General features: G+C 38.2%; 2 protein-coding genes across 7 annotated transcripts in view; one reads left to right on the forward strand and one right to left on the reverse strand.

Moving 5' to 3' along the window:
- The window catches only part of Rbms1 (RNA binding motif, single stranded interacting protein 1), a 225942-nt gene that overhangs the window by 178417 nt on the left and 25778 nt on the right, over positions 1–21747 (reverse strand). The window contains exon 1 of one of the 6 annotated variants that reach the window (XM_013029956.1): positions 10094–10139. The exons of the other annotated variants lie outside the window; for them this stretch is intronic. The gene's annotated coding sequence lies outside the window, so the exon portion shown is untranslated. Of the gene's footprint in view, positions 1–10093; positions 10140–21747 lie in introns of those variants that run through there. 6 annotated transcript variants of the gene reach the window in all.
- Positions 1–21747, forward strand: part of LOC105993766 — a 67551-nt gene that overhangs the window by 44579 nt on the left and 1225 nt on the right. The gene's annotated exons all lie outside the window — the stretch shown is intronic.

A 21747-nucleotide genomic window follows, 5' to 3' on the forward strand; every position in this document is an offset into this window, starting at 1 on the left:
TAAACCATTACTTGAAGATCCAAAGATCAAGATGTACAAGAGCCTGGCTCCTCTGAGTACTACAGGTCAAGAGATGCTACAACGTCTCTTAGAGTGGACTGGATGATGCCCTTGACAAACACAGCAAAGCTGAAACCACCTCCTTTTTGAATGGGTTTGATTTATCATGGAATTCTTAGCACTCACATGCTTAGAAAGTGTGAGTGAGTGAATGCAAAACACTTGAAAGTATCTTCATAAAGAGATTAATCAAACTACAGTCTATTAAGTTTAATTTCATGCCCCAAAGTAACAAAATTTAATAGGCTAAACCATACAAGCCATTTAATACCAACAGAGAGACACTCTGACTTAGAGCTTACAACTATTATATTTATGACATTTTCTTTTGTTTTTGTTTTACAATATTCCCTTGACTTACACACTATTCTTTCCATAGTCTGTGTTCTAATAAATCTTTAGGCGGCGTGTACAGAGAGTTGAATTAGGTTTTAAATAAAGTGAAATCACGTAACTGCTTGGATTTGACAACTACTAACTCAGTTTTAGCAGTGGTCATTTCTGTGAAGACACAGAAAGAAAGCCTATTCCTTTGGATCAACTGAGATGTCATAAGGAAACTGAAGAGTCAGGAAAGGCTGTCTTCCTTTTCCAGTCTATAAATAAACAGGAAGGCAAAGATAAAGACCAATGTTGTTCCCAAGCGTGTTTTGAAACAGTGTGTTGACCTGACTTAAATATCTTACTTAATGCTGCGACTATTTTTTGTTACAAAAACAAAACTCTAATGTCTAAAACTAGAGAGAGAAAAAATCAAAATATGCCTTTTTCCTGACATTTTGTATTGACTAGTTGAAAAAAAAAGTCATAGGATTCTTCAAATTGATTTGCTTATATCAAGCCAATTTCAAAGTTTGCTCTGTGGATGTTAGTGTACTTTCATTTTCAATGAACTGGGTAAAAGGAGAGAGTTCATCTTCCAGTGCCTTCATGTTTTCATTTCCCTGGATAAATAGAAAAGAAACAAGTCCAAAAAATAATCCAGAAAAGCATCCTTAGGATGTACAGGTGTAACTTACATTGGAATTAAAATATCAATAATGTTTCATTTGGTAGTAAAGTATTCTTTATCAACCATATTCAAATGTCTTATAAATCTAGTGTTGAGACCACAAATAAAAATAAAGTTAAAATGAATCAAAGTCTTATAGTTTTCTTTGTATGATTTTCATCTAAGATATTTTCAAATTATATAACTTTAGTGCAAACCAGGTGGGTCAAACCTGAACAAAAGCATACCTGAACCCCCTAAAACAGATTGCTCAGAGAATCTGAATGTCAATGATGGATGGCTCCGGAGTCCATGTCATGTGTATTGTTGTAGGAATGAGACTTAGTGCAAGACCCAGAAAATCTGGTAAGATAATGAGAAGGTTTTGTGGGATTATGGAAACTAGATGAGATGGGAATGAAAGAGAAGGATTTTTATCTAGAGGTCTCTGTACCCCAGGGAACCCTAATGTTCTTATCTCAACGTAGCCCTATTAAGGTGAGACAACAAGTATTCCCTTTAGGTGGATGCTTTTGCCAAGACAGTGTGTGACAAGCTTAGACCGACTGTAGTATAGAAGTGTGATCGTGTCAAGCAACTGATGAAGAACCCCATTACATTCCAAATAATCACAAAGTAAAGCATCAGAGAGTATTGCAGGGAAAATAATGACACAGAACCCATCCTCACTTGGCTTACAGTTTAGCTGGGAAGATCTGCGTTCAGAGACAAACACTAATAAGATAAAGCCTCTCACAGAAAATGAGATCACCCTATAGAGATTCCCAACTTTGATGGTAGGATTGGGGGGGAGACAAGAATTCCTGGGGAAGCAGTATTTTTTATATTTAGTCAGTCACTGTAGTATTAACTTCATGTGCACAATGGGGTGACTATGGGTCCTACCATAGAGGACTCTTGTAGGGATTTGATAAGAAATGAAAATATTAAACTCAGTGACAAGCTTTGGATACTGTACTAATAGATATTTCTGTAATTATTTATGCAATATAAAGTTTTCGACCGCTATTTTATTGTCTGGAAGAGAAGAACAGAAGCTAACAAGGAGGAGGCAGAGAGACAGCAGGAGGACCTGCTCTAGACAGAGGAAAAGACATATGCCAAGAGTCTTGAAACAGAAGTTTGTGGGATGTCTGAACGGAAAGAATTGGGGCTGGCAAAAATGAAATAAAATAAAGGGAGTTCTCCAGAAGAGAAAATCTTTCTAGATTCTTTCCAGAATTTCCTCTTCTTATACTAATCATCCCAGAAACATTTTTCTTTGACTGTTTTTCCTTCTTTAAACTATATTGTGGTCTTTATTTTCCTTATTAAATTTTCCATGTTTTCCAAAGCTTCTCTTCTAATCACGTGGTAATTCCATAATTTAAAAAATATATATTTAAAAAATAGAAATCCCTTCATTATTGCCCACCCTTCCTTTGTGCAAGGCATGGCTTTTATTCAAGGCCTGCATATCACTTCCTGCTCATATAAGGACTCATTGCAAACACTTCATTAAAGAGCTGCCTTAGAAATGTCTTCAAGTGGAACACCAACACAATATTTCCATCACACAGGTCTGCTCAACCACAAGCTGAAATGTTTTATAGATTCCTCTTCCTTACAAATCACAGCCAAACTCCTGAGTAAAACTGCCCATATGGTCTAGGACCAAGGCCTGGGCATAACTCCAGTGTCACTTCCGGCCACTCTTCTCTCTCTACAAACCCCCTCCAAGTCACACAGAACTTCTCTTGATATCTCAACATGGAAGATATTCTGATGCCCCTTTACTTTAGTTCAGTTTAATTTTCATGCCAAGAACTGCCTTCCAATGTCATACAACCAGCAAATTCTAACTCTTCCTTCCGAACCTGATGATCTTTAAGGTCCTTTCCTCAGAGAAAGTTGTCCCTATTGTGTCCAGCAAGGCCACAAATTGATCCCCTGCCCCTGGGAGCCATTTCCTATGTAAGACTCTTTGTATCATGCTCCAGAGAGTTACAGAAATTCTTATCCCTACTTGTATTATGGATTTTATCACAGCAGAGCTGTATCAACTCAACCTTTGTTTGTTGCTGTGGACTGGCTCCTAACTCATAAATGTCTTCATTTTGCTATTCATATGAAGAAAACAGTAGAATGGTTTGTTTGGGGAAAATCTCATGGGATATACACTGTTTAAGATAGACATTGAAAAGACAGAAAGTTGACACACAGTTTCAATTATTTCCTCTTTTCCTGCAATATATATTAGTGTTGACCTATTCAGCACTTGGTTTTCAATTTCTGTTTTCCAGGTACTGGGTGAGGCACTCAGTCTACAACTATAAGTCAGAAACATACAAATAGATGTGTATTTATAATCTGTAATAAATGTCATGCAGGAAAGGAACTGAAGACCAGGTAAGGAGGACAAAGTTTGAGGAAAAACTTTGGCAATAGGAAGTGACAAATGAGGAAGAATTAACCATTGTGGGGGAGGGGGAGGAAACAGAGGAGACACATTCACAGAGAAGGAAAATACTCTTAAAGGTCCTGAGGCAGGAGGGAGATTGGCACACCTGGGAAAGTATGGACATTCCTGTAGGCTTGCAACCTGGAGGGGAGGGGTGCTATGTCAGCTAGAGCACTTTCTTTGGAGGACATGTGTAAGTCACTAGAGCTGGGGTGTGGTAAAGTGATAGGACTTATTGACCCTTTTTTGAGCATGAGAAATGAAAAATACTCATAGGTAAAATTACTAATGAGATGGAAAAGTTCTATATTTGATTATTCTTTTTTTCTTTTTCTTTTCCTTTTTTTTTTTTTTGTTGGTCATGGGGCCTGAACTCTGGGCCTGGGCGCTGTCCCTCAGCTCTTCAGTTCAAGGCCAGCGCTCTACCACTTAAACCACAGTGCCACTTCTGGTTTTCTGGTGGTTTATTGGAGAAAAATGTCTCATGGATTTTCCTGCCCTGACTGGCTTTGAACCATGATCCTCAAAACTCAGCCTCCTGAGTAGCTAGGATTACAGGCATGAGCTACTGGCACCAGCTATATTTGATTTTTCTAAATGTTTAGAATACTAGGTAGTTGAACATCCATCAATCAAATATTATATTCATTAGCTTCTGATAATTTTTAAAAGTTCAACACAAACTAGCTCTCTGCTCTTGTTTCTTTGAATAACATACTTGAAGCATATAAAGTTACAATGCTGATCATGGTTCTTGTGAAACCACTATACACAAAGTTTTAATCTGAGCTCTCATTCCAAAGAGTTTACAATCTCTCGTCAAGATAAAGCCAGTATCTGATGCTGATTGAAATCCAAAGTTTTCATATATATATATATATATATATATATATATATATATATACACACACATATATATATATGTATATATTATTGTAAAGCTACTGTATGGAGGGGTTACAGTTACATGAGTAAGGCAATGAGTACATTTGCTATCAAGCATTGTTACCCCCTCCTTTGTTCTTCCCCTACCATCCCTTCCCTCGCCACCTCCCCAACTCTTCCCTCCTCCCCCCAAGTTGTAAAGTTTGTTTTCAACATAATGTCTTGTACATCTCATTGTTACAATGGGTCAACCTGTATCCTTGTTAGACATTTTGTGATTTCCCTTTCCCTCCCCAAATTAGAAAAATGTATATACAAGATGCAGGGCACTGTAATCAAACATAATGACAACAGAGGTTATACCATGGGGGAAGAACATACAAAAGAAACAAAAAACATCACATAGTACGTTAAAAACAACAGTGACTAAGATAAAAAAAAAAAAAAACCTCTTGTGTCCCTATCTTGGGTTCTTTTCATTTAGTATCATCTTATGTGGTTATATGTCAATAAAGCTGGGGGATTTTTGGTTTGTGGGGGCAGTCCTAGGGCTTGAACTCAGGGCCTGGGCACTGTCCCTGAGCTGCTTTTTGCTCAAGGCTAACATTCTACCACTTGAGCCACAGTGCCATTTCTGGCTTTTTCTATTTATGTGGTACTGAGGAATCAAACCCAGGGCTTCATGCATGGAAGGCAAGCATGCTACCACTAAGCCACATTCCCAGCCCTTATATGTTCATATGTACGTATCTTTTGACCTTTTCTACTTGCTTGGTAAGATTATCCTAGACATATACTAGTTATTGCAAATAAGGGAAACCATGGGACCTATGTTTCTTTGGGTCTGGCTTACTTCACTTAATGTAATTTTTTCCAAATCTTTCCATTTCCTAACAAATGGGACAGTGTCATTCTTTCTGATGGAGGCATAGAATTCCACTGTGTGTGTGTGTGTGTGTGTGTGTGTGTGTGTGTGTGTGTGTGTGTATACACAGTGGAATCAAATATATATATATTTTTTTCTTGATCCATATTTTCTTGATCCATTCATCTACTGAGGGGCATCTATCTGGGTTGGTTCCATATCTTAGCTATGGTGAACAATGCTGTGATGAACATAATTGTGCTGGTTTTAACTGTAGTTGAGAGGCCTTACCCACCTGAGCTGAGGCTTTATCAATGATATAAAGAAACAGTTAAGACAGCTCTTGTTTGTTTGTTTAGAAATGCCATAATCTTTCTCTGTTGGGAATAAATTCACTCAAGTTACCATTACAACACAAAGGAGATAGAAAGTAGTATTATTTTTAGAATGTTCTTGTGATGTTTTCATAAGCCAGAAGACACGTCCCAACCAGAAAAGGGAAAAGTGGGAAACATAGTTGGAAATCTCACAGAGGCACATAGCTAGCTGCCCACTGCAGGGCCTGGCTCTGTTGTATGATCCTATTCACCAGGGGGATAGGGAAGTTGTGAGTCTGCTTGGAGATAACACCAAAGACAAGCCCAACATCTAGCTAAAATCCGGAGAAATTTTTTTATCCACCACAAACCTTTCCTAAGCTTTTATATGGCCAGTGATTTATCTATAATAAAGAGAATGATGGTTATCATTAGCAAACAAGACCAAATAAGAGCAAAGGGAACCAGTGCAAAAGGAGTAGACTCTAATGATTTCATAAAGAAAAACTACAAAAAGGGAAAGATGGTAGTAAGTTATAACACAGAATAACAAGAGAAAAAACAAAAGCTAATGTACTTAGCCCAAAGTACATATTAGAACTATGCATAATGCTTTCTATGGCTTATTTGACTTAAACTTTTTACCAACTCTATAGTAAGAAATATTTGTATTCCTTTAAGAGGAGGAAACTGCAGTCAGCTGCAGGATAGGGAAGCTAGAAGCGAAGGTAAGGTTAGCTTTGTTTAACTGGAGCTTTTGCAAATGAATTTTATGTAAGTTTTTCTTGTAGTTTTTTTTAAATATTATAACTTAGATATTAAATAAATGTAACATGATCTGTTACATTAATCCTTTCAGTAAAAAGCTTCCTAAGTCATATTTTAGTTCCCCTCTTTCTTGAACACAGTAACCAGCATTCTAAGCATCCATAAAGTTCTCTTAATCATTCACAATAGACTATGCATAACTTTAAAGCATTTATTGTCAAGTTCTGTTATAAAATGGCTTAAGAGCTACCGAGAGCCATAGGACTGCTATGTCTACACCATGTGGAAGAGGAATGCTGTCTGACTTGCTGCTGGTTTTTGGACTGACTGTGCCTTTACTGCTAGACTCCCATCTCTCACTGTCAGGATACTCAGTTCCACAACAATCAGCTTCCCCTTCCTCCAATTTGGCTGTGTCACCAACTCTTCTGGCAGTATCCTCTGCTGATGAAGTTCCAATCTGATCAGTTCAGCTCATTTTGATAAGTTCTACTTTCACCTCTACTCATTCTCTGTGGGCAAGTTCATCAATAATAGAGCTATAGTGCCAAATCAAAAACACACGTACTTCATCTGGTTGGATCTGAGGCCTTTGTACAGAGATTGAGAAGACTGTAGTCATGTGCATCAGTGGTAGTATCATCTTTCCTGGGAATGCATGTCAGTGGTGGAGTGTGTGCCGAGTGAACATGCATGAGGCCATGGGTTCAAGCCCCAGGACCAAAGGAAATGGTGGACAGGAGGCCTCTCAGGTTTTCACAGCTAGCAAGTAGCCAGCTGGGATTTGAACTGGTCTATCCTCCACCACAAAAGGATAGAAGCAAACTAATCATTTGGCATAATAGTAATGGCTGAGAGAAACAGTCTGGACTTTTTCTAAGTAGACAACATACAATATGTGATCAGCTGAATGGCAGTGCCCATGCATTAACAGACACCACCCTGAGGTTACATTTCCCTTTTCTGGGGAAGCTTCTCAGGGATTTCCTGGCATTCTTCCTGGCACTCTTGAGGCAGATTATTACACACAAATTTTAAAAAATGCCAAGAAACAAAGGGTTCTATAACACACGTTAAATACCTTTTCAAATTAAAATAGTTCTAGCATCGATTTTCATTTATAATTGCACAAAAATCTTGAGTGATCATCTTATCCAAAAATTCAGTTATCTCTCTCATTTAAACCTAATTCTATTTCAGCCTGGTTGTCCAAAGTCATTTATTTGTTTAACCAGTATTTGTTTAACTAAGTATTTGTTTTAGTAAGTAGTTACTTTGTGCTATGAGACTCTAGGTATTATGCAAGATGGCAGAGAGAATGGTAACAAATCTTAGATATTTACTTCTATATTCAGTCATCGTAACTGTATTGACATGACCTGTATTTACTCACTGTGACTGGAACATTAATGGTGGTAACTCTAAGCTGAACTGTTGTTAATGTTAATGTATTACAAAAAAGCAATTAGGCCATCTGAAAATATTAGGTCTCATCTCCAAAGCTGTATCTTACCTGAACAACAGGGCTGTTTAGATGATGGGGATGAAATGACCCATATGTTTAAAAAAGTAGATTCAAAGCTGGGTGCTGGTGGCTCACACCTGTAATCCTAGCTCCTCAGGATGCTGAGAGCTGAGGATCATGTTCAAATCCAGATCAGAAAGGAAAGTCTGTGAGACTCTTATCTCCAATTACATTTTTTTTTCTGGTCGCTCGTGGGGCTTGAACTCTGGGCCTGGGCGCTGTCCCTGTGCTCTTCAGCTCAAGGCGAGCATCTATCACTTGAGCCACAGCGTCACTTCCTCTTATCTCCAATTAAACACCCAAAAGCCAGAACTAGAGCTGTGGGCTGTGGCTCAAGTGGTAGAACTAGCCAGAACACAAAAGATCAGAGACAGGGCCAAGGCCCTAATTTCAAGCCCCAGGACTGGAACACACACACACACACACACACACACACACACACACAAATGTAGATTCAGAAATTTGATGTAAAAGTTATTATAGAGGACAAACTCTATCAAAGACTATTTTATTCTCAATGTACCTATATTTAAAGTTACTTAGATCACTACATAAATGAGAGAAATCATCACATGACAAAATCCAATTGGAAACTTCCTGTGACCTATAATAAGAGATGTCAGTGACCTCTCTGGCTTCTGGATCTCAGAACACACACTGCCTGAAAGACATCTTCAGAGAAACTTAAATACAAAGTACAGGAATGGATATTATGTGCACAGCATTGTGGAGAAGTGGCTTACTGGAAGGATCAGGCTCTCATGCTGCTTTCCCTTTGAGATCATGATCTTTATGTGCTGCTTTGATCTCTTCTAAACCACCATGCAGAAATGTCCAAGCAAAACAAAACAAAACAAAAAACAAATACTAAAACCATCTCCATCTAGAGAGTCAATTGAATTTTTGGATAAGACGATAACCCAAGTTTTTTGTGTAATGATAAATAAAAATTGATGCTAGAATTATTTTAATTTGAAAAGGTATTTAATATATGTTATAGAACCTTTTGACTCTTGGCATGTTCTTTTACTTGTGTGTAAAAATCTGCATCAAGACAGCTCTGTTGTTCAAGTAACATACAGATTTGGAGATGAGACCTATTACTTTCAGATGGCCTAATTTCTTTTTGTAATGTAATCATGTTAAAGACTGTTCAGCTCAGAGTTGCCACCACTAATGTTCCAAATACTACAGTTAACAGAGTATCAAACCACGTGACATGGTTTCCGTTCATATAGACTGAAGCTGACCTAACACTGGCATATTTATTCCCATTTCCCACATGTACCTACTATTTCTCAGTTGATAAATTGTTTTCTCCCTTGAAAAAGTAAAAAAAAAAAAAAGAGTCTGGTTGGCTCCCCAAGCACATAACATTTAATTCCATCTTAGAAAAATCAACAGGATAGCACACAAAGCTCTGCTATTCTTTGGAATCACAAGATTTACATGTAAATATTTCTTCTTGATCCTTAGTGATCTTTTTAATAGCTGAAATGCTTAAAAGATTAAATATATTTCAAGGAAAATTTTAAACCCTTATTTCTTAATGGCAGAGTCCAAAATACTGAAAATGATACCCACGCTAATAATCGTGGCAATTTCAAACAGAAGTCTGAATCAAGATAAGCATTACATTTCTGACATATTTCTAAAAGAAATAAAAAGGATTTTTTCTTCTCCTTGTTTGCCATTTTTCACTGTGAACCCAAATCATATATTATTTCACATATCATATAGTTAATCGCATTGCCTCCAGTAACCAGTGAGTATTTTATGACCAAAGTTCTTAATAAATAATTTAGCTCACTTTTCCATTACTTGGAAAGCCATGTTTCAGAATGGTGTCTGACACTAATACTCCCCGCATCACTACATTACTAAATAGATGAACAGAGGCATAATGCACATATCTTCTTCCTAACAGATTGGCTCATCGATACTGATTGAACCCAATGTGCACAAAAGTATGTTTTAGGAGAGATGAACTTCCCCTACACAGCACTTTCCTGCATGCCTAAGCTTGCTGAGCCATGGAAGGATTTATGGCTTTCCCTACCCCAGCAACATTCATTGGGAAGAATTTCTAATTCTCCTCTAACACACAATTAAATCCATTAACCTTGCAGATAAGTTAAAACACACCTTTGGGAACACAGAGAGTAGATACTTCCTAAAGCAGAGGAATGACTCACTCCTCCCCCAGCTGGCCCACCCTTACCTAAACCAAGGCAGTCAAGGTCAATGCCCTGCTTCTGGTCATCAATTTGGGAAGGCATCTGCTTTTCTGTGGGGAATACAAAATTGAAGTCACTTAATGACTCTGAAACTTACCAAGTCAAAGAAGCAGGAGGAGCCAGAGGTGGTGGACAGATCTATGAGTCTTCTACACTTAGCATGTCACTAGGTGGTAAGGAAATCTACGCTGGCCTCTCTCTCTCTCTCTCTCTCTCTCTCTCTCTCTCTCTCTCACACACACACACACACACACACACACACACACACACACAAATTCCCAACAGAACTTTGCACATCATACTCTATTCAATACTGACATCAGCTCGGTTCAAAAGTCTCTCCTTAGATCAGAATAGGGACCGCTGGCTACAAGCCAGTGATGTATAGCCAAAGGTTATCTGCTGGCCAGTTACAATGGAAAGAAAATTCTGGAGCTGCTACTGCATAACATTGTGCATCCTCTTTTCTGTCAGAGGACACCATACAACCCACTGTGCTTTTATCTTTCCTCTTTGGTGGTTTTGCTCCCTTTTAATGCTGCACTCGCCTTACTCTGGTACCTCTATTATAGCAATAGCATTGAGTGGCTCTGAGGTGGGAGGAAGGAAGTGCATTTTTCTCTAGTCACGGGATCCTTGAGCAGTGCCCTTCCCGTGACCTTGTCAGACCTTCCTGAAGATATACGGCATCCTCTTGTCTTCCTAGTTCTTCAAGCAGTCTACTATAGTACAAGTTAAGTGAGCAATAAAGCTTAACATTAGCTGCCTTAGAAAATGTGCTTTTTTAATTTTTAAACCAGTAATAATACTTTGATGAGAAGAATAAAGTCCAAATAGTGGCATTGCAACCATCAGAGTGAGTCAGAATAGATGTACCCTTATTGGATGTTCTAGAAGTTACCTTACCCCAACACAAGGTACGTGGAAGAACCAGGTCTCTCTCCTTTTACTTTTGCAAAGTCCGCACATTTTTTCACCTAGGGGTCAAAGCCTATGCCCCCATCAGCTCTAGCAAGGAAACGGTCGAGGCCAGTCCTGCCTCTGGAGCATGTTATGGCCATGGCATATGCTCAGGGCTATAAAGATAGTGGAAGACGCCCTGCCTGGGTCATCCATCACTGCTACTCAAGCCCTTCCTGCATGAGTTATAACCTCCTTTTTGCACTGCTCTCTACTCCATTAGGCTCATGCCAGTATTCACCAACAGCAAACCCCTCAGAAATGCTTCACAAATACAAATTTCTGTTAAAAAAATAGCAAGAGGGAGTTTAATTTCTTTTGAAGCTGCTAGTTATTTTCTTTAAGGCATTCACCATTTGCTTAGCTGTAAGAACAATCCCTTGAAAGACTTGGAAAAAAATATACTAAGTGAAGTAAGCCAGGCCCAAAGAAACATAGGTACCATGATTTCCTTTGTTTGCAATAACTAGTACATGTGTAGGACAAGCAGAAAAGGTCAAAAGCTATGTACATACGACCATATAAGATGATGTTAAGTGAAATGAACCCCAAGATAAGGACACAAATATCTTTTTTTTCTTGCTATTGTTTCTAATGTATTTATAATGTACAATGTGATATTTGTTTCTTTGTATGTTCCTCCCCCATGGTATAACCCCTGTTTTCACTATATTTGATGTCAGTACCCTGCATCTTGTATATACACTTCTCTAATTCGGGGAGGGGAAGGGAAAAAAAAAACAAAATGCTTAAATAAGGATACAGGTTGACCCACTGTAACAATGAGATGTACAAAACACTATTTTGAAATGAACTTGACAACTTAGGTGGGGTGGGTAGTTGTGGAGGTGGGAAGGAAGGGATGGTAGGGGGAAAACAAAGGAGGAGGCAACAATGCTCAATAGGAAATGTACTCATTACCTTGCTCATGTAACTGGAACCCCTCTGTACAGTTTTTTTCCAATAAAAATGTATTTTTTAAAAAAAGAACAATCCCTTGGACTGGTAGGCAGCTGGATGGAATCATTACTGCTATCTTCTTTAACAATTTCAGTCAATATTCAGTTTTCTGATGATGAAAGGCAAGTGGTAGAGCAGATGAACCTACAGCAAAGGTGTGCATGAAGGTTCATAGTACTGCTATTAACTAGAAGATGTTTTGCATTCTCTTCACCCATCAAGTTGTTGTCCAAGCTCTCTTCTGCCTAACCCAGTGGGCTCTAAACTCAAATGTGCATCACACACCTGAGGAGATAAGATGGAGGATTGAGGGCAAAGTCTGCAAGTGGTCAGACAGCACGCAGTGAGATGAAGGAAACAGTTTGGTTTCTGCCAGTGATCACAGGTAACTGACAGGTAGACACTCAAGAGTTTGTCTGTACTTTATGCATCCTGACTTCACACATTTAGTAAGTATTACAAGGAACTGACACAGACACGACTCTGGCCCTCTGCTCTGACATACTATGTCTGTCCACAATTTTGTATAGCATCCCAGGAAGATCTTCTCTTGGTTTATCATTTAACATAATGTATTGCATAGCACTGGTCAGGTAGGAAATGAAGGGGCTAGAGAAAGAAAATAGGTGACTATTGCAATGCTAGGTCAGTGAGATTACCCTAAAACTAGCTAGTTTTATGGGGGAGGTCCTGGGGTGTAGCTCTGTGGTAAAACATGCCTAGCATGTGTGAAGATTGCCCAAATTCCATCTCTAGCACCACAAAACAACAGCAAAAGCTATGTGGATTTTGAGACTCTACTACTGGGGACATAGAAAACACCATCTATCTTAACAATAACAGTATTATGACACAAGATAAGGAACATCATATTAGCCATGTTCACTTGTAGATTTAGAAGGTCATCTCAGCTGAAAAATAAACCCTCAATGAATGGAAATGATGTAAGTTTATAAGGCAGAGCCTCATTCTCTTTCTCCCTCTCCCTCTCCCTCCCTCCCCCTCCCCCCCCACCTCTGTAACACATGACAAGATAAATTTTTCCTGAAGAGTGAAGAAGAAAACCAAATTCATTGTTAGGAGGAGAAAAGAAAAAAAGCCCAATGTGGTCCATAAAATTACAAAATTAATCCAAAATGTTGTTCAGAATAATCTGCAAGGGTTAAATCTAATAACCATAGAAGCTGGTTCTCACTTAATACAGAACCTCTAATGCATACCTACCCAAAAATCAGTTTGGGCAGTTCAAGGCTAACTATTTAGTGTTTGAAAATGATTGTTGTGTGGTCCTTTCAACAGGCTGTTACTGGGAGATTTAGCCCCATCTCCTTTACAACCAAATGGGCCCTCCATGGGTTCCATAGCAACCTCAAAAGCAAACCATTTTTTTAAACTTAGTGTCTCCTTTTTCATCCCTTGCTGTTCCCTTCCATGTCACCCACAAGTGTTTTTTTTTTGTATTATGCTGTCTGCCTTTCTCTAAGGTTATGAAAGGAAATTTTAATTGTGAGAATTTAAATAGTACTTAAACTACCTACTATGGTCTTATATAAAAAGTCCCAGATTTTACTAACTAAATATTGCATCCTCTTTGACAGTACATGAAGTTCAAGTGCTTTCATGCTTGCCAATGGAAGGATAACTCAAGACAACAAGTTCAGAAGTAACATCCACTCCACTCCACTCACCTGTTGACATGTCTCAGAGAAGCTCCTGAACATGTGCAGAGACCACACATGCCAGTCACTGAAATATACTGTCATTATGTAAAACAAAAAACCAGTAACAGCCCATGTATGCATCAAAAAGTCAACAGGTAAATAATGCAAGAGTTAACTATGTTTATTGCAGCATTATTTACCGTAGCTAAGATATGGAACCAACCCAGATACCCATCAGTAGATGAATAGATCAAGAAAATGTGGTATATATCCACAATGGAATTCTATGCCTCCATCAGAAAGAATGACATTGCCCCATTTGTTAGAAAATGGAAAGACTTGCAAAAAATTATATTAAGTAAAGTAAGCCAGGCCCAAAGAAACATAGGTCCCATGCTTTCCCTTATTTGCAATAACTAGTATATTTCTGAGACAAGCAGAAATGTTCAGATAAGTTGATATTGGGTGAAATGAACCCCAAGTTAAGAACTCAGATGTTTTTTCTTTCTTGTTATTGTGTCTAACATATTTATAAGATATTTGTTGCTTTGTATGTCCCTCCCCCATGGTATAACCCCTGTTTTCACTGTATTTGATGTTGGTATAATTTGTGGAGGGGAAGGGAAAAAAACAAATTGTTTAAATGGGGATACAGGTGGACCCATTGCACTAATGAGATGTGCAAGATGTTAAGTCGAAAATGAACTTTACATCTTTGGAGTGGGGAGGGGGGAAGGAAAAGGGAGAGATGGGAAGGGATGAGAAGGGAAACAAAAGAGGAGCCAACAATGCTTGATAAGAAATGTACTCATTCCTTGTTCATGTAATTGTAACCCCTCTGTAGGTATTTGCACAATAAAAAAATGCAAGAGTTTTTAAACAATGACTCAGCAGTAAAATGAATATACATATGTAATAGCACAGACATTTCTTAGAAACAATGTTAAATGAGCAAATTTGAAAGACATAGAGTACAAAATCACTGGAAATTAAAAACGCAGCTAGGAGCTGGACAAGGTGGTTCATTCCTGTGCTCCTAGCTACTGGAAGGAGGAGAACTGGAGGTGGAGATTAGATACCTCTTGGAGGCTGACCCAGGCAAAAACTCAACCAATAAAAAGCTGGGCATGATAGTGTGCACCTGTCATCCCAGCTACATGGGAAGGGTAAATAGGAAAATCTCAATCCAGGCATAAATAAGAGACCCTATTTGGAAAATGAAGAAAATAAAAAAGCCTGGGGAGTATGGCTCATGTGGTACAGAAACACTCCAACAAATACAGGGGGAGGAGGGGCTGAGTTCAAATCCTAGTCTACACTCACACACACACACACACACACACACACACCAAACGTAGCTTGATGTGGTGGCTCACACCTATGAACCTCATACTACTTGTGAAGTAGAGATCACAAGAATTGTGATCAACCCCAGGAAAAACATATTGCCATCTCAATCAATAGCTGCAGTTGGTGCCAGGCATCTATCGTCTGGGCAGAAATAGAACACTATTCAAAAAGGACTAGAGTTACAGCTTAATTTATAAAATGCTTGCCTAGAAAGCAGAAGAGCCTGAGTTAAAATCCCAGTACCACTGAGGAGGAAGAGGAGGAAGAGAACGGAAGAGGAGAAAAGGGAGAAAGAGGAGAAAAGGGAGGAAGAAGGGGAGGGGGATGGAGAAGAAGAAGAAAGGAAGTGGCTAAGAAGAAGCTAAGAAGAAGACAAAAAGACAAGAAGAAATACAAAATGTGATGCTATATATTTTTAAAACTCTATACGAAAACATAGGAAAGTAGAAATATGATGGTTATACTGAAAACATCTGATGACAAGTCTGTGTGGAAGAAACAAAAGCAATATTTGGGTTCTTTTATTAAAAAGCAAAAGACAAAACCTGTAAGGCCAGTGCATTCAGCTGTTATTACTTTAGGGTGGATACATAGGTATTTCATCATTATCTGCAGGTATTTTTTAATAGTGCAGCACTGAAAACTTCATAAACTCAGTAAAAACTCACATTTTCTTAAATTAATTAAATTGCCCATCTACTCATTCATTCAATAAGTATTTGTGGAACATATCCTAAGCAATCCTGAGCAATGAAAAGTTTGAAAATACTTATTCCCTTGCAAGGTTTATGCAAAATGGACCCATTCCTATTTTGGAATTTTGTCATATTCGATAGCATAGGTTTATAAATACAGTAAAAAAAGATTTCTACTAAATGTGAAGTTGTACAAAAGTAGCTGTGTGTTGCTTCTTTATAGAATAGCATGATATTACAGTTCAACAAATTATTAATATGTATCTTTATCTTCTTGCCATGAGTTTTTAAATGGCATTTAAGTAAATGACTTTTGAAGATATTCCAAAATGAAATATTATCAAATACATAGTTATAACAACTAAATGTCAAATATGCTGATCACTCTTCGAAAGTTTTCCAAGGAGACAAATTAATTGGCCAGCCTAAAAACGATATGTGATATAGTGAAACTTGAATAATTTGCTCTACAACATTGCTTCAACATGTTATGATTCAATTCCCCAGAAATTCAAAACTAAAAATTTTGTTTGTTTCTGCTAAGATAATATTGTATAGTCTTTCCACAACAAGTATATATCACCAACAATACCGAAAAATTCTGGTCCCAATAATGCACATATGATTGCTCTTGTCCAACTCAGTCTTACACTCTTCACTCAACTTTTTCATTTAAATAAATGATTAAAATTATTGTTTGGTCGTCATCATTCCAAGGATAAGAATCAATTCACAACTGATAGCAGGAGTAAGGAATTCCAGTTATGGAATCAGTAAACCAGATTTGGCTCAAGAACTAAGACTGGTGGTTTGGGAAAAGGAGGGTGTATTCCTGCCATTCTCAGGGCCTTCTGTTGAAGATATCATAATTAAGATCACAATAGAGACTTTAGTAAGAAGAAACAAAAGGCCAACTAAAGAAATTAGAAGTCAGATGTGGTGTCATATGATTATAATCCCAGAAAGGGATATGCTTGTAAGGCCAAAGCAGGAATATTATGAGTTGTAGGTCAGCCTGAGCTAAATGGAATTGTGAAAAATAAGAAGGAAGGGGAAGACAGTGGAGTGGGGGAGCAAGTATACCCTAGCAGGGTATTACATCACAAGCACAATATACACCACACACTTATACTTCTAGAATTCCAAGCTTTATCTAATAATTATATTATCTAGCTTAATGAGCTTCCTATGTTATTAGCCTAACATGTATTTAGTTATTACTATCATGGTATATATGTGTTCAGAGTGTTATTATATTTTTATTGCAACTTATTGCCATCCAAAATGACTTATATTATGTCTGTCAATCACACACCTATAAAAATCAAAGCTTCTAACATCATTTTATGACATTATATTCAATAAGTTATATTATAATGACATCCTAAAGATTCTCAGAATATAATAAAATGTAAATATAAAATATTGGTTATTTCAACTGATGTCTTGCTTAAAAAGGAAAAATTCCTCTAGATAAGATATCCATGAGAAAATGAGAGGACAAAGAACCTATCAGGCTAATTTTTGGAATTTTTAAATTTGAGAATTGAACAGCAGGAAGCTCAGCTCTTGTTTTTGTCTGAAACACTCATTTTTCAAATGTAACACACACACACACACTCATACACAAAACCACCATAACACAACAGAATGAAATGCACATTTGAAGCTCCAGAGTCTTCACTCACAATGTGTCTCTGCAAGAAAAACTGCATGCAAATTAACTCATTATAGGAAAACACTCTCAAATTCCACCGGGGCCAGTTCACGTTGACACATCGCATCATTCTCTCTTGGCATTTGCAGTCTCTTTTCCACATTCACCCTCTTTTACAAGCCTCTTTTCCATCTGCCAAAGAAGCTGGATCCAGCGCTTCTTGTCTGGGCTTTTCTCGTCTCCCGGGTTCTTTCTATCACCACAGACCCGACTCCAGGCTTTGGTGAACTCTGCCCACAGTATGTATGTTTGGACATCAAGCCTCTGATAGATCTCAGGTCCCTGGTTACAGTTGTTGCATGATGGACAAGACCTCATAAGAATCACAATTTATTAGAGCACTATCTAGTTTCTCATTCTGGTACCACCTCCCCAGAGACCCTTTCTCTTTAGTGTATCAATAACTTCAGCCTTTATTATCTGAACCTTGTTTCTCTCTCAGAACTTCTTTGATCAACTATTGCACAAGTATGCCAATACAGAAATGATTCTGAGGAAGTACCAGAGAATTTCTAGAAGATAACATACATAATAGTAGGGGATGCGTGCACATGTGTGTGCGCGCGCGCACACACGCACGCACGCACGCACGCACACACACACACACACACTATGGAATGTAATTCTGCAAATAATCAACAGATTTCAAATTTAAAATAGAGGAGATACAAAAGTTGACCTACCATTGAATAGCCAAATCAATGCATATTGGAACTAGGAGAAATGGTATACATTCCTGCAAGGAGCTATGCTAAAGGAGATTCCTAGTAAAATATGCTTGGGCTGCATCAGTGGCACCCAAAGCCAAATGTTTATAGCTACAATTTTTATCAACTCCAGTTCTCTAGAACCAAGGTAGGAAAGCTACACAGCTATTTTTTATCTCTGGTCCTGGGGCTTTGAACTCTGGGCTTGGGCTCCGTTCCTGAGCTCCTTTTGCTCAAGGCAAGTGCTCTGCCACTTAAGACACAGCACCATTTCTGGATTTTTTTTCCTATGATTAACCAGAGATAAGAGTCTTATGAACTTTCCTGCACCAGCTGGCTTCAAACCAAGATCCTCAGATGTCAGCCTCCTGAGTAGCTAAGATTACAGGGGTGAGCCACCAGTGCTTGGCCCTACAGTCACATTTTGAAAACCAGAACCAAGACAGGAAAGTTACACAGACATATTTTTAATCTATCGGGCTGTTGTGAGGGTGTAGAAATACAGCAAAAGAAGGAAAAAAAAACATCCAAGCTGCTGCTCTGCTTGGAATAGCTCCACATCACACTCCCCAAATATTATTGCATAAACTTAATTTATTTTTACTTTCTAACATATGTTAATTAACAAGTTTTCAATTGTCAGTGTAAAACAGTAACATTTCCCACAGTGTATAGTACATATGTATTTTCCTGATTATATGAAAAAAGACAATATTTATAGATTAAATTTATTCAATTTATGAAAAAGAACAATATTTATGGATTAAATTTATTAAATTTATCAACCACATCAATTTGTTGTGTTCTTTCCCTTTTTTCCCATTATTTATTCTAACAGGAAATACATTCATATTTAACTATATAATTTCGCAACAGTGATTTGCACATATATAAATTCCTTGAAACAGTGCTTGTCACATGTAAATAATTAATATATGTTAGCTATAAGCATTATCACTAGTGTCATTGTCAATTTTTTTGAATAGCAATGTCTCTGTTACAACAAATTCTAATTATAACACAGTCTATAACTGCCAAGAAATTCCTACAACTGTACCATATGGATTGACACAGTGCTCAGTCATCTAGAGTGAGATATAGCCACTTTGGCTTATATGCCTTTTATAGGCATCTGCGTTATTTGAATATAGTTTGTCCCCACCAACACTCATGACGAAGTTTGGTTCCCAATTTGGCAGAATGGGGAGGCAGCCTGGTGGGAAGTGTTCAGGTCACAGGCCCTCAGCAACAAACTAATGTTTATCTTGTGAGAACAGGTTGGTATGGTGCGAGTTTGGCTACTTTCCTCTCTTCCAGTTGTATCCACTTCCTTTTTACTTTCTGCCATGAGTTGAAGGAGCACCAGGTACTCACCTGACCCCCTGATACAAGAAGAGACCATCTTCTTAGACTTCCTACCCTCTAATGCCACAAACCATAACAAAACACTCATCTTTTTAAGCTGAGAAGGGGTAGGTACTAGGTTTGAACTCAGAGCCTTCTTGAGCCACATCCCAGTCCTGAATCTATTTTTTAATGCTTCAGGGAGTTTCATATGTTCCATTACAGAAACAGAATATAAACTAACACACAGCCACATTTTATTTTGTACTTCAAGATTTTGTGTAGTCTGTAGTAAAAAAAAAGTTAGTATTAGTTTTAAGTGAATGAATATATAACAGCTTTCAAAAAATCTTTGACAAGATACCCAAAAAAATCATTTAAAACACATACAAATAAGACCTATACTTAGGTCTTTCCCTTCCCATCCAACTCATTTTCCATGCATCTGTAGGTTGTTCTTCCTAAAATGTTGTCATTCCTCAGATTAAAACTCATAATTACCCAAAGGACATAATAGGAACTTTCTATTTACCTGAAATCCATACATACTTGCAGATTAGATCCATATTGCTCCTTTCAACCATACCAAATATAATGCTAGAGACTGAATAGTGTTTCTCCAAATGTACATGTTGAAGTCCTAACCTCCAATGTATTTGGAGACAGACCTTTAAGGTTGAATGAGGTTACAAGGATGGGGCTCGAATCCAATACGCTCAGAGTCCTGTTAAACAGAGAAAGCAGTAGAAAGAGGAAGAAACAGCAGGAGCATGTGGCTGTTCAGAGGACAAAGTGAAAGGCTGACCATCTGCAAGGCAAGGGGCAAGGCTTCATTAGAAACTAACCCTACCAACACCACATGTGATCTTGGACTTCTAGCCTCTAGAACAGTGAAAAAAATTATGTTATTTAAGTCACTGTGTGGTATTTTCCTATAGTATCCTGAGCAGACTAAAACACATACCATCACTACTCTCTTGTCCCAACTCTGAACTAATACCACTGACGACATCACAAATGATGCTTCACAGAACCTTTTCATTTTCTCTGGAACAGAAATGAGTGATGTTATCCTTGATTCCCACCTCATTTGTTAAGGCCTGCTAACAACAGCCTGATTCTATCAGGTGACACCATAGACTCTCTCAGAGTAAGCACATCTCTCAACCTTTAAATACTCCATATACCTAAATATGACTATCTGTGCAATAAGCCTTATAATATATGCAGAGAAAGTTAATTGCAGACCAACTAAAGAGTCATGACATAATTCTTGGTTTCCGTTTCTAAGAATGACAGACCCACACCTACTTATCATTTGCCCAGTACTACACCAGGAAGATGCAATCTACACCAAAATCTCCACATCTGCACAGAATACTGAACAAGCAATTACACTGATATCAGTGAGAACATTGAGATGAGCAGCAGGAAAGTGCATGCAAAAAGTGACAGCTATCTTAAATAGCTTACGGGAGTGAGAGTAGCAAGCCAGGAAACCATCCCTTCAACTGGCACCCTGGTTTGGCGCCATTGTGAGAGGCAGCGGTCAGAAATGAACCATGACTCAATATATCAACAAACACTGACTACGGAGAGAAATTTTACATATTGGATATAAAATGGAAAATATAATGTTACCATGTAGAAAATTCAACCATATCTCAGCTATCATTCTCAGTAACCCTTAGAAAACAAAATGGAGAATAGCTTAAAGTGACTCATAGAATAGAGAGATTTCTGTGAAAATGTAAATTTTAAAATTAGAATTATTCTGTATAGAAAAATATTATCTTCAGGCTGGGAAGGTGGCTTAGTGGTAGAGTGCTTGCCTTGCATGCATGAGACCCTGGGTTGGATTCCTCAACACCACATAAGCAGAAAAAGCCGGAAGTGGCACTGTGGCTCAAGTGGTTGAACGCTAGCCTTGAACTGAAGAGTTGAGGGACAGCGCCCAGGCCCAGATTTCAGGCCCCACTGCTGCCACCTCCTCCAGCCACGGTGGTGCTGCCTGTGTGCTCCTTCGGTGTGGACCGGGGACCTCTTTTGTGAAGTGGCATCTGAGGAGACTCCGGTGGTCACGATGGCCAACGAAAACCAGCACAACTATGTTTATTGCAGCATTATTTACCATAGCTAAGATATGGAACCAACTCAGATGCCCCTCAGTAGATGAATGGATCAAGAAAATGTGGTATATATACACAATGGAATTCTATGCCTCAATCAGAAAGAATGACATTG

Source organism: Dipodomys ordii, unplaced genomic scaffold (genome assembly GCF_000151885.1).
Source record: "Dipodomys ordii isolate 6190 unplaced genomic scaffold, Dord_2.0 Scaffold5, whole genome shotgun sequence".
Classification (NCBI taxonomy): domain Eukaryota; kingdom Metazoa; phylum Chordata; class Mammalia; order Rodentia; family Heteromyidae; genus Dipodomys; species Dipodomys ordii.